This window comes from Nomascus leucogenys, chromosome X (assembly GCF_006542625.1).
Source record: "Nomascus leucogenys isolate Asia chromosome X, Asia_NLE_v1, whole genome shotgun sequence".
Classification (NCBI taxonomy): domain Eukaryota; kingdom Metazoa; phylum Chordata; class Mammalia; order Primates; family Hylobatidae; genus Nomascus; species Nomascus leucogenys.
In genome coordinates, this window is record NC_044406.1 from 105,805,399 (window position 1) to 105,819,605 (window position 14,207).

Here is a 14,207-nt window from a genome sequence, read left to right on the forward strand (position 1 = left end):
CAGATGTTATATTTTCAGAAGTTTTGTGGGTCAGTCATTAAGCATAGCACTTATTTTAAAATCTATAAAATTAAAATTAAATAAATTATATTAAAAACTAAGGTAATCAATGTCCCAAAACTCATCATATCCTAATCATTTTACTTTTTTTTTTTTTTTTTTTGAGATGGAGTTTTGCTCTTGTTGCCAGGCTGGAGTGCAATGGCACGATCTCAGCTCACCGCAACCTCTGCCTCCTGGGTTCAAGCGATTCTCCTGCCTCAGCTTCCCAAGTAGCTGGGATTACAGGAATGTGCCACCACGCCCAGCTAATTTTTTATATTTTTAGTAGAGACGGGGTTTCTCCATGTTGGTCTGGCTGATCTCGAACTCCCAACCTCAGGTGATCCGCCTGCCTCGGCCTCCCAAAGTGCTGAGATTACAGGCGTGAGCCACCATGCCCGGCCTTCATTTTACTATTACCTGTGCTCTTCAGATGATTTATGTCTACAGTATCTGTAGAGTTGAAATACTGTATAATAGTGTGCAATTGCGTCTCTTCCCAACATCACATTGAAGTTAACTGCTTGAAATCAGCCATAGTGGGAACACTTACAACTCAGAAATCAGCAAATGCTATAAATCAGGCTTGATCTATTCTTTTGTTGTCTATCTAGAGGAAAGAAAGCAATAGAAACAATGTTAATAATGCAGATAAAACTCAAAGGTGTGCCATATCTATAGCTGTTAGATTGTGAATAATACCAAAAAATGAGAAAATAGTCTTCCAGAGTTTGAAAACCACTAACCTATTCAGCAAGGAAATCAGCCAGGCACGGTGGCTCACACCTGTAATCCCAGCACTTTGGGAGGCTGAGGCTGGCGGATCACTTGAGGCCAGGAGTTCAAGACCAGTCTGGCCAACATGGCCAAACCCTGTCTCTACTAAAAATACAAAAATTAGCCAGGCATGGTGCCATGCGTCTGTAATCCCAGCTACTCAGGACGCTGAGGCACGAGAATCACCTGAACCCGGGAGGCGGAGGTTGCAGTGAGCCAAGATCACACTGCTGCACTCCAGCGTGGGCAAAGAGAGTGAGACTCCATTTAAAAAAAAAATAGAAATCACTCACATTGTGGACAAATGAATGCAGTTCTGACATCATTGTTTCTCACTTAAATGAATATATCAACCAACATTCATGTCAGAACTACATTTGTTCGGCTGGGCGCAGTGGCTCATGCTTGTAATCCCAGCACTTTGGGAGGCCGAGGCGGGTGGATCATTTGAGGTCAGGAGTCGAGACTGGGCTGGCCAACATGGTGAAACTTTGTCTCTACTAAACATACAAAAAATTAGCCGGGCATGGTGGCGCACCCCTGTAATCCCAGCTACTCGGGAGGCTGAGGCATGAGAATTGCTTGAACCTGGAAGGCAGAGGTTGCAGTGAGCTGAGATCATGCTACTGCACTCCAGCCTGGGCGACAGAGTGAGACTCTGTCTCAAAATAATAATAATAATAATAATAGTAAAGTTCTGGGTAACAGTAGATTAAATGTTTATTTAATCCATTCATCCAACTAATATTTATTGAGCATCTACTATGTTTACTGAGTGTTGATTAGGTGCCAACCTGTAATATCAGCTACTCGGGAGGCTGAGGCAGGAGAATTACTTGAATCCAGGAGGCGGAGGTTGCAGTGAGCCAAGATCATGCCACTGCATTCCACTCTGGGCAACAAGAGCAAAACTCTGTCTCAGAAAAAAAAAAGAACTACATTTGTTCATCAAGTGCAACCACAGATACAAGAGTTGGGCAACAATCAATGAAAGCATTCTGTGAGAATCACTTGGCTGTATTGAATTTACAATAAATAATATTGTATATTTTATTGTTATGGATAATTTGTGTACTATATATCCTTTACATCAGTAAAATTTATAATTAATTAGCTTATGTACATAAATGCACACAAACATACACATACCTTACCCCACCCTGAGAGCTGGTTGTTAAACATTTACAAACACACCACTGGTTAAGCCCAAGGTTCACAACTACTTTGACACCAGAAATACAAGGTTCAAAGGTCCCAGAGGTACTCCAACCCTGACCAGAACATGATGGAGGACAGACAACATGGCTAGAAAACATCTATGTGTTAAAAAAGCAAAGCAAACAAAAACTTTTTTTTTTTGCTCTCACTAGGCCATAAACTCCATGAAGGTAGGAACTTCATTTCTGTCATTCATAGTGGTATCCTTGGCACCTAGTCAGCTCAATCAGTTGGTTTTGTTTTTTTTTTTTTTTTGGTGTGTTTTGTTTTGTTTTGTTTTGTTTGAGATGGAGTCTCCCTCTGTTGCCCAGGCTGGAGTACAGCGGCCTCATCTCAGCTCACCACAACCTCTGCCTCCCGGGTTGAAGCGATTCTCCTGCCTCAGCCTCCCGAGTAGCTGGGGTTACAGGCATGCGCCACCATGCCCAGCTAACTTTTGTATTTTTTAGTAGAGACAGGGGTTTCACTATGTTGGCCAGGCTGGTCTCGAACTCCTGACCTCGTGATCCACCTGCCTCGGCCTCCCAAAGTGCTGGGATTACAGGCGTGAGGCACTGCACCCAGCCAAAAGCCCATTACTGTTTTTTTTTTTTTTTTTTTTGAAACAGTCTCACTCTGTTGCCCAGGCTGGAGTGCAGTGACGCCATCTTGGCTCACTGCAACCTCTGTCTCCCAGGTTCAATCGATTCTCCTGCCTCAGCCTCCTGAGTAACTGGGATTACAGGCATGCACCACCACACCAAGCTAATTATTTTGTATTTTTGATAGAGATGGGGTTTCGCCATGTTGGCCAGGCTGGTCTCCAACTCCTGGGCTGATGTGATCCGCCCACCTCAGCCTCCCAAAGTGCTGGTATTACAAGCGTGAGCCACCGTGCCAGGACAGATTTTGTTTTTGTTGTTGAGTCAGACTCCCACTCTGTCACCCAGGCTGGAGTGCAATGGTGCGATCTCAGCTCACTGCAACCTCTGCCTCCCAGGCTCCAACAATCCTCCCGCCTCAGCCTCTTGAGTAGCTGGGACTACAGGTGCTCACCACCACACCCGGCTAATTTTTGTATTTTTGGTAGAGACGGGGTTTCACCATGTTGGCCAGGCTAGTCTCAAACTCCTGACTGCAAGTGATCCACCCGCCTCAGCCTCCTGAAGTGCTGGGATTACAGGCGTGAGCCACTGCACTCGGCCTCAATCAGTTTTTCTTGAAAAAAATGAATGGCTCTTCTATGTCAGCTAACTTTGGTCTGACTTCTAACATCACCCAGGGATGGCCTTGAGTGGAGAGCCAGGCCTGCACTCCTCAGTCTAGCAACGGCCCTCTCAACGGGTTCCTTGCTTCCCTCTCAGTCCAGCTCGGCAAGGACTCTAGTTCCAGCATGCCTCCTTGATGCCTGCCAGGAAGAGCCACTGCTTTACTTCCTGAACACTGGCATTGAATTAAAACCTAGCTGGTTCCCCAGAAGGTGGCCCAGGCTAGCTAGATGCCTCTGCCCCTTGTTCCTGGATCTGACAAACCAAACCACTTTGGTCTAGCTGCCAACTGTGGCTGTGTGGACAGAATTAAAAGAGGTCATGGGAGGATGTAAGGAGAGTTAAAGCAATGAGGGAAGTCTAGAAAAATAAATCCAAAATGGGAAGTCATTTGGTTTGGGGAAAAAAGCATAGACCTGTCTCCCTGACTAGAAACCTAGGAGGCTTTCCAGTTCTATCAACCACTTAGTAGCTGTAGATCTCGGACGAGTCACTTTAACTTTCTGATCCTCAATCTGCTTACGTAGAAAAAGACATAAAAAAGGCTATTCCAGAAAATCTGAGTTCCCTCACCCTCCAGTTTTGCTGGTCTTGAGGGCAACTGCTAACAGACTCCTGGAAGGAATCCTTTTTTTTTTTTTCTGAGTCACAGTCTCACTATGTTCCCCAGGCCGGAGTGCAGTGGCAAGATCTCAGCTCACTGCAACCTCCACCTCCCAGGTTCAAGCGATTCTCATGCCTCAGCCTCCAGAGTAGCTGCGACTACAGGCGTGCGCCATCACACCCGGCTAATTCTTGTATTTTTAGTAGAGACGGAGTTTCACCATGTTGGCCAGGCTGGTCTCCAACTCCTGGGCTCACGTGATCCGCCCACCTCAGCCTCCCAGAGTGTTGAGATTTACAGGCGTGAGCCACCACGCCTGGCCAGGAATTCTTATACACCAGAAGAAGCGCATCACTTCTTCTGGTATATATACTTTCTTTGGGAAAGGTGTGTTTTGTGGCAAGTGGGGAAGGGGTTGTTTGTTGATTGGTTTATTTTTTAGAGATGGGGTCTCGCTATGTCACCCAGGTTGACCTCGAACTTCTGGGCTCAAATAATCCTCTGCCCTCAGCCTCCTGAGTATCTACGACTATAGGCATGCATCACCACACCTAGCTTGGACAGGTGTGTTTTTATTTTCATTTTTTTCCACATTTTATTGTTTTAATTTTTTTATTTCAATGGCTTTTGGCGTACAAGTGGTTTTTGGTTACATGGATGGATTATATAGTGGTGAATTCTGAGATTTTAGTGCACCCATCACCCAAGTAGTGTACATTGTATCCATTTTACAGTTTTTTTATCCTTCACCCACTCCCACCCTCCCCTTTCTGAGTCTCTAGTGTCCATCATACCACTCCATATGCCTTTGTGTACTGATAGCTTAGCTCTCACTTCTGAGTGAGAACATACAGTATTTGGTTTTCCATTCCTGAGTTACTTCACTTAGAATAACAGCCTCCAGCTCCATCCAAGTTGCTGCAAAAGACATTATTTCATTCTTTTTCTTTTTCTTTTTCTTTTTCTTTTTTTGTTTGGAGATGGAGTTTTGCTCTTGTCGCCCAGGTTGGAGTGCAATGGCTCGATCTCAACTCACTGCAACCTCCGCCTCCCAGGTTCAAGTGATTCTCCTGCCTCAGCCTCCCAAGTAGCTGGGATTACAGGTGCTTGCCACCACGCCTGGCTAATTTTTGTATTATTAGTAGAGACAGGGTTTCACCATGTTGGCCAGGCTGGTCTCAAAGTCCTGACCTCAGGTGATCCGCACACCTCAGCCTCAGGAGAATCGCTTGAACCCGGGAGGCAGAGGTTGCAGTGAGCCGAGATCATGCCACTGCACTCCAGCCTGGAGGGCAAGAGCAAAACTCTGTCTCAATAATAATAATAATAATAGCCATTCTGGCTGTGGTAAGGTGGTATCTCATTATTGTTTTAATTTGCATTTCCCTGATGATTAGTGATGTTGAGCATTGTTTATGTGTGTGTTGGCCATTTGTATATCTTCTTTTGAGAAATGTCTCTTCATGTCATTTGCCCCCTTTCTAATGGGATTATTTGTTTGTTTTCTTGCTGATTTGTTTGAGTTCCTTGTAGATTCTGGATATTACTCCTTTGTTGGATGCATAGTTTGCAAATATTTTCTTCCATTCTGTGGGTTCTGTTTACTCTGATGATTTTTTCTTTTGCTGTGCAAGATGCTTTTTAGTTTAATTAGGTCTCATTTATTTTTGTTTTTGTGGCATTTGCTTTTGGGGTCTTAGTCATAAATTCTTTGCCTGCCTAGGCAAAGAATGTCCAGAAGAGTTTTTCCTAGGTTTTCTTCTAGAATTTTTATGATTTCAGGTCTTAGATTTAAGACTTTGATCCATCTCAAGTTGATTTTTGCATAAGGTGAGAGATAGGGATACAGTTTCATTCTTCTACATGGGGCTAGCCAGTTTGCCCAGCACCATTTATTGAATAGGGTATCCTTTCCCCAACTTAGGTTTTTGTATGCTTTGTCAAATATCAGTTGGTTATAAGTATTTGGCTTTATTTCTGGGTTCTCTATTCTGTTCCATTGGTCTAATATAACTACTTTTATTTTATTTTATTTTATTTTTATTATTTGAGACAGAGTCTCTCCCTGTCGCCCAGGCTGGAGTGCAGTGGCGTGATCTTGACCTACCACAATCTCCACCTCCCAGGCTCAAGTGATTCTCCTGCCTCAGCCTCCTGAGTAGCTGGGATTACAGGCACGCACCACCACGCCTGGCTAATTTTTGTATTTTCAGTAGAGATGAGGTTTCACCATGTTGGCCAGCCTAGTCTTGAACTCCTGACCTCAGGTGATCCACAAACCTCGGCCTCCCAAAGTGCTGGGATTACAGATGTGAGCCACCGTGACCGGTTAATGTAACTACTTTTATATCAGTACTATTTTGTTTTGGTAACTATAGTCTTGTAGTATAATTTGAAGTCCAGTAATGTGATACCTCCAGATTTGTTCTTTTTGCTTAGGATTGCTTTGGCTATTCTGGCTCTTTTTTAGTTCCATATGAATTTTAGGATTTTTTCTGATTCTGTGAAAAATGATGTTGGTATTTTGATACAAATTGCATTGAATCTGTAGATTGCTTTGGGCAGTATGGTCATTTTCACAATATTGATTCTACCTATCCATGAGCATAGAATGTGTTTCCATTTGTTTGTGTCATCTATGATTTCTTTCAGTAGCGTTTTGTAGTTCTCCTTGTAGAGCTCTTCCAGAGAGGTATGTTTTTAATAAAATAACTTATCTTTAAATGGAAGCAAAAACGTGTGGAAAACATCCCAATTGGTGAGGCAGGCTGAAAAGAAATACTGCAATTTCTGAAAGCTTTGGATAAACTCACACCTGATAGTTTACCAAAGGACTCAAAGATGACATTTGGGTCTTCATGTTCCATGATGACCTTGTCTGAGTCAGAGGAATCCATGGCTCAGCCACAGGGTGGCATTTTATGTTCTTGTGTTCTCACATCCTTCAAACATCCTCACTGCTGCATATGCACGCCCACACCTTCTTCCCACATCCTGAAACCACTGCCTGAAGACAGGCCAGGTGATGGGCAAAATGAAGCCCCTCAGCTTCCAGTGAGCAGACAGAAGGCTTCTTCTCAGCCCTTCCTTCCCCTTGCTACTTCCCAGGGGAGAGGCAGACTATGGCCCTATGATTTTAGGAGCAGTCCCTGTCCCCAGTTGCAATATGGGTTCAACTCCCGACGATTTATTAGTCTTAGGCCTCTTGCTCTGCCTCTATTTTATGATGTTCAGAACAATTCTATGAAAATGATAAGGCTGGCATTTTTCAATCCTGCCTCTACACTGCAGGTAGGGGTGAAGCCTCTTCAACAGTGTTTTCCTGCTGGGCATGGTGACTCACGCCTGTAATCCCAGCACTTTGGAAGGCTGAGGCAGGAGGACTGCTTGAACCCAAGAGGTAGAAGCTGCAATGAGCCATGATTGTGCTATTGCACTCAGCCTGGGCAACAGTGAGACCCTGCCTGAAAAAGAAAAAAAAAAAGTAGTGTTTTTTTCTTACTACTTCTCTTTTCAGAATGCTTTCAACTGCCTGCTGTTTTGAGTCCAAATTCGTGGCATGACCTTCAAAAACAAGTTATCATTAATTCAGCACTTACTATGTGCCAGACGTTGAATCTCTTTTATCCCCTGAACCTAGTAACAACTGTAGGACAGGCATGCCGCTATCTTTCAAATGAGTGAATAAATCCTCAGAACAGCCAGAAAAGCAGGTATTATTATTCCCCATTGTATTAATGAGGAGACTGAGGCCTACAGAAGTTAAGCCACTTGCCTGAGGACACAGTTAATAAGAAGAAAAATCAAGATTCAAACCCAGGTCTGTCTGATTCTAAATCTTGGGGATGCTATATATATATATCTATATGTATCTTTTTATTTTATTTTATTTTGAGATGGAGTCTTGCTCTGTCACCCAGGCTGGAGTGCAGTGGCACGATCTCTGCTCACTGCAACCTCTGCCTCCCGGGTTCAAGTGATTTTTGTGCCTCAGCCTCCCCAGTAGCTGGAACTACAGGCATGCATCACCACACACAGCTAATTTTTGTCTTTTTTGGTAGAGACAGGGTTCCACCATGTTGCCTAGGCTGGTCTCAAACTCCTGGCCTCAAGTGATCCACCCACTTCAGCCTCCCAAAGTGCTGGGATTACAGGCGTGAGCCACAGTGCCCGGCCATATATGGCTTTTTAAGTCTCCCCCACCCTCAGCCTCCAGAGAGCAGACAGACAGGAACGTTCTGGCCTAGCAGACACAGCCCTGTGATATTTTTGGTTCCAGTTATTACTGTGGAGATGGTTGCAGCTTTCCAGGCAGACGGAAACACGCCAGCTGCCCCATCTACAGACACCGCCCTCCACAAATAGCTTCTCATACCCTGAGGATTGCAATATAATAAAACGGCTGCCCCTGGGAACTCCCACAGCCTTCCCAGGATACACACCGTTGGCCAGCCCCAACCGCCGGTCCACCCCTGGAAGAAGGACTTCTCGGAAAGCCTGGTGGTAGAAGGATTTCCTTCTAGGTAGCTGCTGTGCAGCCAGTAACCAGGGCTGCTCTCAGGGAGGATGGCTCCACCTTTCATTGTGCGGGCCGTAGCCAGCTCTGCTCCTGTGGAACCTACTGACCTCTTGTGGGCAGAGTGTAAATGTACTGCAGCTGGACAGCCTCAGAGGGTGCAGGCTTCAGCCAGCTCCTCAGTTTGATTTGTCTCTGACAGTGCTGGAGTGTGCTGGTCTCTTGACCTCGCTGCGCCTTGGTTTCCTCACCTGTACAATGGGGAATAAACAAAGATCCCTGTCCTACTTGAAAACATGAGAAAATACCTTTTTTTTTTTGAGACAGAGTCTCGCTCTGTCGTCCAGGCTGGAGTGCAGTGGCACAATCTTGGCTCACCGCAACCTCCGCCTCCCAGGTTCAAGCGATTCTCCTGCCTCAGCCTCCTGAGTAGCTGGGATTACAGGCACATGCCACCACGCCTGGCTGATTTTTGTATTTTTAGTGGAGACGGGGATTCACCATGTTGGTCAGGCTGGTTTCAAACTCCTGACTTCGTGATCCACCCGCCTCGGCCTCCCAAAGTGCTGGGATTACAGGTGTGAGCCACCGTGCCCGGCCGAGAAAAGGCTTTAATTGCGGGGAAATATATGGGTAAATTCAAGATGCCAAGGTCCCAGGTGGGCACTCACAAAATTGCAGTACCTGACCAGAATGATTAGATATTATCCAACAGTGCTCATTAACCTTTTTAAGTCTGCAGCACACACAGAAAAAGGTATTTGTCTTGCACAAAGAAGGAGGCCTCTTGTGGCTAGAGCTGCCCCAGGCCCAGCCCAGCTACCCTAAAGGCTGAGAGCAGCAACATCTCAGGATTCCTGGAATCTTTTTGCAGCACGTGGGGTTGACAGATGTGACTGTATTATACAAGCAGTTGCAGAAGCAGTGAGCATTGTCAGGATTCTCACTGTCAGGATTCTCCTCTTTCCATATAAGTCAGTTAGCAAAACGTTTGGGTGGGTGGCCCTGCCTCTTAGACACCCACAGAGTCCATAGACACAGGTAGGAACCGTCATTGCACAGTTGGGCAAGGGTCTTATATGCCTGGCCCAGGCACAAGGCAGGGTTCCATAGGCTCTGGATCCTTTGTGCTTCTTTCGTAATGCAGAGAAATTAAGAAATCACAGCAGATTGCATTTTGGGATAATCTGGGTCTGTCAGATACCAAGGAGCCTCCTGTCTCCCCTCAAACCTTGTTTCCTTTTCTCCTGCTGTCTACTTGCACTTCATTGACTCATTCATCCAACAAGCACTTAATGAGCGGCAACCAAGCGCCAAACCCCGTGCCAGGTCGTGGGATTACAGGATGAAACTGTTGCCTTCAAGGAACTCAGTCTCATAGAAAGAAAGACACAGAAAGAGAGGCACTGGATAGGCTGCAAGAGGTCCAGTGGATGTCTGTAAACAGGAGAGGAAGTGCGAGGGCCTAAGTCAACCTCAGAGAGTCGGGGACACTTGTAAAGACACCGGAAGATTAAATAAGGGGTGGGGGAGGGAAGAGTAACCAGGGAGGAACAAGGCAGCTTTGCAGAGAGAAGAACATGTGCAAAGGAGGCCCCAAGACATGACAGAATGAAGCATGTTCAAAGCACTTCAAGTAGCCCAGTTGTGCTAGAATATAAAGTGCTAGATGGGGCAGGGACGATGGAACCAGGCAGGCAAGGGCCACATGAGAGGGGCCAATGAAGGGGTTTTTATTCAATACTTCATCATTTATTAAATCGTTCAGCCACAGGCACGGTGGCTTACGCCTGTAAGCCCAGCACTTTGGGAGGCTGAGGTGAGTGGATCGTCTGAGGCCAGGAGTTTGAGAGCAGCCTGGCCAACATGGCGAAACGCCTCTCTACAAAAATTAGCCAGGCGTGGTGGTAGGCTCCTGTCGTCCCAGCTACTCAGGTGGCTGAGGCATGTGAATCGCTTGAACCCAGGAGACAGAGTTTGCAGTGAGCCGAGATCGCACCACTGCACTCCAGCCTGGGCAACACAGTGAGACTCTGTCTCAAAAATAAATAAATAGATAGATAAATAAATAAAGGCAATAGGGGGCCACTGGGGCATCTTAAACAGAAGAGTGCCATGATCCAAATTACATTTTTTTTTTGAGATGGAGTCTTGCTATGTTGCTCAGGTCAGGCTTGGCCTCCTGGGCTCAAGAGATCCTCCTGCCTCAGCCTCCTGAGTAGCTGGAACTACAGGCACGTGCCACCAAATTACTTTGGTTGTTGGGAAGTAAGTAATAAGGGAGAGAGATTGTGCTGAGAGAAATCTGTTTTCTCGCTTGAGTAACCAGATACATAGTAGCATTCACTGAATCCGGGAACACAGGGAGGACCCAGTTTGAAGCAGGGAGTGGAGACAACAGCCATTGTGAATACACTGGGTTTGAGATACCTGTAAGACATGAACGTAGGGGTGTCTAATAGTCACTTGGATATAAAAGTGTTTCATGGGTAGGCACAGTGGCTCACACCTGTAATCCCAGTGCATTGGGAGGCAGAGCGGGGAGGATTGCTTGAAGCCAGCAATTTGAGGCTGTAGTGGGCAATGATCACACCATTACACTCCAGCCTCTGCGCTCCAACCTGGGAGACAGAGCAAGACCCTGTCTCAAATAAATAAATAAATAAATAAAGTAAAATAAAAAAATAAAGTGGGAGAGGGCCAGATGCAGTGGCTCACGCCTGTAATCCCAGCACTTGGGGAGGCCCAGGCGGGTGGATCACTTGAGGTCAGGAGTTCGAGACCAGCCTGGCCAACATGGTGAAACCCCATCTCTACCAAAAAATATAAAAATTAGCCAGGTGTGGTGATGGACACGTAGTCCCAGCTACTCAGGGGGCTGAGGCAGGAGAAGCACTTGAACCCTGGAGGCGGAGGCTGCAATGAGCCAAGATTGCGCCACTGCACTCCAGCCAGGACAATAGAGTGAGAGGAAAGGAAAGGAAGAAAGAAAGAAGGAAAGAAGGAAAGAAAGGAAAGAAGGAAGAAAGAAAGAATGAAAGAAATAAGGAGGAAAGGGGGGGAGGAAGGGAGGAAGGCAGGAAGGAAGGAAGGAAGGAAAGAAAAGAAAGTGAGAGAGGGCCAAGTGTCCTAGAAATGAAGGGAAGAGGGGATGGCCATTGGAGCCACACTCACATAGAAGTCAAATAAGACAGGGCTGAAAAAGGAGAACCATTTCAGCAGTGATGGAGACCGAAGCAAGACCACAGTGGGCTTCTTCAAGAAGCTTAGACTGTGAAGGGGAGGAAAGAATGAAAGCTAGAAGTAGGTTCTGTGTCAAAGGAGGTTTTTGTTGAAGGCATTAGTTCAAATTTACATGCTGAGGAGGAGAGATGGAGAAACAGGGAAAGGTTGAGCCTGCAGGAAAGACAGAAGGTAAGTAATAGAGCAAAGTCCAAGGGGAAGTGAGGAGGATTGAAATGAACACATGGGGGAAATGGGTGTCAGCCTGGGGCAGGAGGAGGGAGTTAGGGGAGGGGGGAGGGTGGTGCAGGTTGGATTTGCTGAGAAGACTCTGAGATGGAGATTAGCATGCAGGAGGTTTCTTAGGGAGTGCTCTTGGGAGCATCACGCGTGGAAAGGAAGGAATGGAAGCAGGATCGGAGAAAGGAGACATTGGGCTGCAGTGCAGATTCAACAAAGGCCTCAGCCAGACCTATGGGAAGCTCTGAAGCTAAGAGTGGAGACAAGGGGGCCAGGCCTTTATATCCCCACATCAGTCATTCATTGGACACAGGCTGCCCTGGGAAGGAGGCATGCCCTTGGGCAAAGTGGGTCTCTTCAGCTGAGGCTGTCCCCAAAGGGGTCCACCAGCTGAGGGCTGTCTACTGTTAGGCACCGAGTCTTTCTGTTGTGAAGATCAGGGAAGCACATTGCAGTGTCTCCTATAGAGAGGAAGGGGGCGCTATTGCATTTGAGTTGAATCTGCGGCCCAGTTGGTATGAGGCTGAAGTTCACGCTGTTGGCTTGAATTTTGCTCGGTGAAAATGGAAACCAATCTTTCTGATGAAAAGGGGGCTAGCTGGGGCTGGGGGCTACAGGAGAGTGAAATGATGATGAAATGGCTGCTTCAGGACACTGAAGATGCGCTGACCAGGGACATACAATAGGATTGCCAAGCGATATTAGGCTCTTAGTTGAAACTAAAAAAATCATTTTAGCAGGCCCAAACAGTGCCGTGATTTCAAGGCTCTGTCATTCTTGGTCACTTGGATATCTGTCCCTCCTCTTATGGATTTTGTTAGTTTTTATGAGGAAATGTCTATATTATTTAGAGAGGAATATTTTGTGAGACCGTGTTCCTAAATTCTGCAACTTTTTACCTAAACTACTTCTTGAACCAGGCCTAAATTCAAGGCCTTCAGTATATAATTATAATTTTCGCTACAACAATCGTTGCTGATGCTAATGATGACAGTCTTGCTAGTGGCAAACAAAACTGTGTGGATATTAAAATATTATAGAAAACGACTTCAGGCCTGACAATAAAGAAGATAAACACTTGTCTACAAGTAGATGAATAAAAATCAGGATTAAATCTAATTAGCAGGCAAATACAAAATGTAGAAAATCACAAAGGAAAACAAAATTTGAAGCTTCAAGGAAAAAAAACACTGCTATAATAACGAAATATAGAACAGGTGATTCATCAGGTACTGGAGTGACAATAGACAAGTACACCGTCCAATTAAACAGTCGGCTTTTAAAATCCATACAGGAATTATGTGGATGATCATTCAAAAACAATGTCTCACTGTTCTGTGAAGAAAGGGTCCCTCACATGAGGGGGAGCAGTTATAATGACAATTCACTAGGCCTAAAGTGTAGGCTAGGTAACCAACTGTGCCTTGCTCACGAAACCAGCTTGTTATTCCAGAGTAAGTGAGCAAGCAACAACCATGTTCATAGCAGCAGTAGCAATACGGTTCTTTCGTTTTGTTTTTTTGAGACGGAGTTTCATTCTTGCCGCCCAGGCTGGAGTGCAATGGTGCAATCTCGGCTCACTGCAACCTCCACCTCCTGAGTTCAAGTGATTCTTGTGCCTCAGCCTTCCGAGAAGCCGGGATTACAGGCGCCTGCCACCACACCCAGCTACCTTTTGTATTTTTAGTAGAGACGGGGTTTCACCATGTTGGCCGGGCTGGTCACGAACTCCTCAGGTGATCTGCCTGCCTCAGCCTCCCAAAGTGCTGGGATTACAGGCATAAGCCACCACGCCCGGCCAGCAATACAGTTCTTAGGGAAAAAAAAATGCAATGTCCAGTTCAAGAATAAAATCGACATTCATGATGGGGCCTCATTCGGCCTCCCTGCACAGATTTGTCACCGAACTTACATTTCAACAAAGGCTTTGGTGCCCAAGAGACTCCAATTGTAGAAATTTTAGGACATAAAGGATGGAAGACCTATAGGGAAACTCTTTAGGAGGAATTAACCAGATGTACCTTAAAATCACTCTAGGGCCGGGTGCGGTGGCTCACGCCTTAATTCCAGCACTTTGGGAGGCCGACATGGGTGGATCACTTGAGGCCAGGAGTTCGAGACCAGCCTGGCCAACATGGCGAAACTCCATCTCTATTAAAAATACAAAAATTAGCCAGGCATGGTGGTGCACCCCTGTAATCCCAGCTACTCGGGAGGCTGAGGCGGGAGAATCGCTTGAACCCAGGAGGCAGAGGTTGCAGTGAGTCAAAATCATGCTACTCATTAGGAGATATACCTAATGTAAATGACGAGTTAATGGGTGCAGCACACCAACATAGTT

The 14,207-nt window shown here is 45.9% G+C and overlaps 1 protein-coding gene across 1 annotated transcript in view; it reads right to left on the reverse strand.

Moving 5' to 3' along the window:
* Positions 1–415: 415 nt before the first annotated feature.
* CXHXorf56 (chromosome X CXorf56 homolog) overlaps positions 416–14,207 on the reverse strand; it is a 59,652-nt gene continuing 45,860 nt past the window's right edge. The window contains exons 8-9 of the transcript XR_004028651.1: positions 8,515–8,655; positions 416–652 (exon numbers count right to left, since the gene is read on the reverse strand). The gene's annotated coding sequence lies outside the window, so the exon portion shown is untranslated. The remainder of the gene's footprint in view (positions 653–8,514; positions 8,656–14,207) is intronic.